Here is a 4,755-nt window from a genome sequence, read left to right on the forward strand (position 1 = left end):
TCAGCTGGGATGAAAGGAGATAGCAGACAGAATGTTAACACATGGTGGATACAATTACCAATATCGGAAGAGCCATTTTAACTATTCCATTGGTGTGTTCACTGATTTGCAGATGTTCTGGAAAACATCCTGTCATTTCATTTTTAGAGTCTGAATCAAGAGACCATTCTAATCATTTTAAAAGCTTTTCATTATAAAAAGTTTGAAAAGAAGCTGTGTGTTATTAACAGCTATTGAATATATACATTTTGAAAAAAATATATTTTTGAATGGTTTTCCTTGCCCTTCTCATAGAAAACTTGGCAAAATTGTGCATTGTTTCTCAAAGGGAAACATAGATTTAAATCAATACATGTGTGCCCCATTTATGAAGTCCCGATTTATGCAAACGTGAATTTAAAAACTCAATTGGTTTGTTAAATTTTCTGTCTAGAGACAATATTTCTGTTCAGGAAAATACAGCAAGATCTAATAGAGATCATAGAACAAAGTTTTGCCTTTCTGTCTTGGTTTTGCCTTATGAGATCAGACTATATCACTCTTGGACTCAATTTTCTTACTTGTAATATAAGACACAAAAAATTCTCTAACAAGCGTCAATGAAGTAGTTAAAGCCTGATCAAATTTTATTATAAATAATTGTTCTCAATGGCAGGCTTGCTACTACTATACCATCTGAAGAGGTATTTAATATTTTAGATACTATGACCCCACCTTTAGATATTCTGGAGGTCTGTAGTTTTGATAAATGTTTTGTTAAATATTTTCTCTATGTGAATCTCATGGACCTTCTTTCCCAAAGACCCAAATTTTGTAACCCCTGTTTTAAACACTTCTGAGAGCTGTTTAATTGACCACAGACATATATTGGTCAAATTAAAAAATAGACCTTTTGTCCGGGCACGGTGGCTCACGCCTATAATCCCAGCACTTTGGGAGGTTGAGGCGGGTGGATCACCTGAGGTCAGGAGTTCGAGATCAGCCTGGCCAGGATGGTGAAACCCTGTCTCTACTAAAAACACAAAAATTAGTCAGGCGCAGTGGCGGGCGCCTGTAATCCCAGGTACTCGGAAGGCTGAGGCAGGAGAATTGCTTGAACCCAGGAGGCGGAGTCTGCAGTGAGTCAAGATCGCACCACTGCACTGTAGCCTGGGCAACAGAGCAAGACTCTGTCTCAAAAATGAATAAATAAATAAAACAAAAAAAAAATAGACCTTTTATGGCATGCCTTTTCATGTAGCTTATTTGATTATTCTTTTAGATTCTTTTATATATAATACTGCAAATAGACTTATTGTTTAATAATTCTTTTTCCTTTTTTCTTCTTATTTCATGTGTTCTAGTTTGGTTCACTTTTCAGATGTGGAATAACTGGATCAAAGGCTATGAATGTTGCCAGGCAGGTCGATACTAAGTACATGGGTACCAAATACAAGGGAGGCATTTACCTTGGACAAAATATTTTAAGAATGTTTAAATGCAATATTTTAAAACAAAATTATAGCAAAAACCCATGATGAACAAAATCACATTTCAAATAAAGAGAGGCTCCAATTTCTTCATTTTGCCTCAGGTTCCAACACGGCTGCTCACAGCACTGCTGCCAGCATCATTTGAATATTATCATTTCTGAAGACATTTACAAATTTGAAAGGTGGAAATAATCCCTGTATATCATTATTTGTCTCATATGTATTTATTTATACATATCTTTATACCACAATGCCACAATAAAGTATGGTATCTTCCAAATCACATGTAATATGGCAAAATGGTGTAAATTACAAGCAGGTGAGAAAAGACAGGTGATACTATTTTGTCTGTGTAATTCTTTCTGGATTTGTTTTATATTGTTCAACTCTAGATATTTGGTCCATACCAGTTCATGATTATCATATTCTTGGAGGATTGTTTTTTACTAGTGCGGAATCTCTGTCTGTGTTCATATTAATGCTCTTTCAGTTTCATTTTGCTAAATATTAATATTTCTTTGATTTATTTGTTAATAATTTACTTGATATTTTATTTTAAACATGTTATTTTGTTTATATATGACTGTAGTAAATAGTATATAGCAGGAATTATTTTGGTTCTGATTTGAATACTTGCCTTTCAATACGTGTTCTTAATTTATTTCCTTTTCCTGAGATCACTGGTCTGTTTTCATGTGTGTTTGTATATACCATCTTCAGCATCACATCTGTTTTCCTTTCCTGTTTCATTTTGGATTGTGGAGCTTATTCCATGTACTTCTCTATTCAATTAAACTTTCATTTTCTAGTCTTTCTGTAATTTTCCTTACATTTTTACCATTTAAATAAAACTCTGAAATTACTGGGACAACTGGAAAATAATGAAGTGTGATCTCTATCTTAAACCATATATAAAAATTAACTCAAAATGCATTGTAGACCTAAATGTCAGAGCTGAAAGTATTCTAAAAGTAGAAAGTTGTAATAGTTGCATAATTCTGTGAATACACGTAAAAACACTGAATCATAAAGTTTAAAAGGGTGTGTTTTATGATATTTTATCTCAAAGCTTTTATTAAAAATCTAAATTAAGTATGTCTGTCTTTCTAAGACAGACTGCTGTAATATCCCGATTTTCTTAATTTAGATTTTCCTATTGCAGTGCTATCTCGTTCATGAATCTGAATTTCCATTTGTGCTTTTTGATGGAGGGCTGTCCTGACTGGGAGGTGGCTGTTTTATTTTGTTTCAAATCATACATGTTCCTCCACATTTGGCAATTTCATGGTTGCTTCTGCTACACGTTTTGGATTTGGGGATTCAAAAAAGAGTCATGTGAGCAGCTTGGAACTCTTTATTTGTACAACACAATCCTAGTCACTATGTTTGTGTACAATTCAGTCTGGGTCCTAATTTTGTAGCGGCATCTCAGCTTCCTTCCTGTTCCACAGGCAACTTTGGATGGACAGTTACATCTTCTCCTAAACAGTCAGAGAGCGCAGTTCTAGGCCCCTGCTTCGTAAAGGAAGCCTGGTTTTGCTATTCAACCACTTAAGGGATGAGGTCATTCTCTGTTACTGCAAGACATTAAAACTAGACCCCTGCTGCTAGTTTCTGATTGTGGTATCTTTCACCTTTAGTTAGTGTTCTGCACTATTACTTTCCCCTTTCCCTGGCCCACAGATAGTCTACCGTTCTATGTCAGTGTAGTTAGGCATTTAAAAATTTTTTTTTAAAAAAGCACACATGCTCCCATGTTTTCAGTGAAGGAGGAAGTTTTTGTATATGCTCAGTCATCCACCTTATGTGGGAAACTAATCAAGGTTAGAAGTACGGAGTTAGAATTGAGCTAATATAAAATACTAAGAAATAGTGGGCATGAGCTAAGATTATTACTTAAGTGTGATTACTACTAGTGAAGCTGAGCATTTCCCTATATCGTTGCTAATGTTTTATATTTTATTTTAGTAAATTAGGTTTTAATATTCTTTTCCCCATTTGTCTTTTTGAAACTTGCTCTTTTCCTCATCGGTTCTTATGAGCTACAAATGTGGTTCACTTTATTTATATTTTGACATTTAATTTTAGTTTTTTAATAACGTTCAAGGTAGTTTAGTTACTAGTCAATGAAATCTGTTAGCCTTCTTTGTAATTTCCCCTTTTAATAGAGATTCTTAAAAAAAAAAACACCACACACACAATTGAAGAGATCAGCAAATGATCTTAGTGTATTTGTCATAGGTCAGGAAGCAAAGAAATATTCGAGAGAGAACCAAGTTCTGAGTATTTTTGCCATTTAAGAACTTTTCTTTGCTAGAATGAATACTTTATTAAATCAAGTAATCCTCATTATGCAAATATACTTGTGATCAAATATGGTATTTATGATGGCCACAGTGAAAAAGAACACATTTCTTGAGGTCTCTTGAAGTCGTTATAGATTCTTGAGTTTGAATTTGACTGTCAATCATCAGTTTTTCTTTTATCGTATTTCTATTTGCATACCGCAGAGAAACTACTATGGATGTACAACGAATGAAATTTCACTGGCATGTTGCAAAAGTTGGTATTAACACAGAGTGTAACTGAGAAACAAAGAAATGGGGCTTCAGATACAACCAAGATACGTTCTATTAATATTTAAATTGAGTTTCACATTGGAGACATGTCTACGTTCATTGACTCTTAAAGAACAGACTTTATTTTACTTCATTGCTGAGCATTTCTTCAGAGAGAGTATATAATTTTCTTTCACCTTTTTTATTTTTCTTGCTTTACTCCTCAAAACAGACAAAAGCTCCTTATTGTATAGAATAGAAGGCAAATTATTTATCATTGGTTTCAGAGTCAGATACAATTTGGCTCCAAACCATTTTTCTCATATTATCCCTCTAAATGATAATAATAGTGATAATATTAATAGTACATTTTGCTGATGATTTCTGACAAGGCGCCGTTAATTGTTTTAAACACATTATATACATTATCTAATAGAATCTTCACAACAACCTTCTTACTAGCTTTCATTTTTGAGATGTGCAATTTGAGGCTCAAAAAGGATAGGTAACTTGCCCAAGGCGAAATAGCCACTTTGAGTCCAGAGATGGTGCATTAACTCCCATATTATTTATAGCCAGGCTACACTGGCCTACATGTCGTGACCTAAATATCTTAGCATCAAATGTCCACGTATTTGCTTGTCTTTTTCTTAACCCCTGGATGCACTGACACTCCTCATCTACAAATCAAACTCTTCCTCAACTTTTTTTTTTTTTTTTTTTTT

The sequence above is a fragment of the Rhinopithecus bieti genome, unplaced genomic scaffold (assembly GCF_001698545.2).
Source record: "Rhinopithecus bieti isolate Rb0 unplaced genomic scaffold, ASM169854v2 scaffold_28580, whole genome shotgun sequence".
NCBI classification, from domain to species: Eukaryota; Metazoa; Chordata; class Mammalia; order Primates; family Cercopithecidae; genus Rhinopithecus; species Rhinopithecus bieti.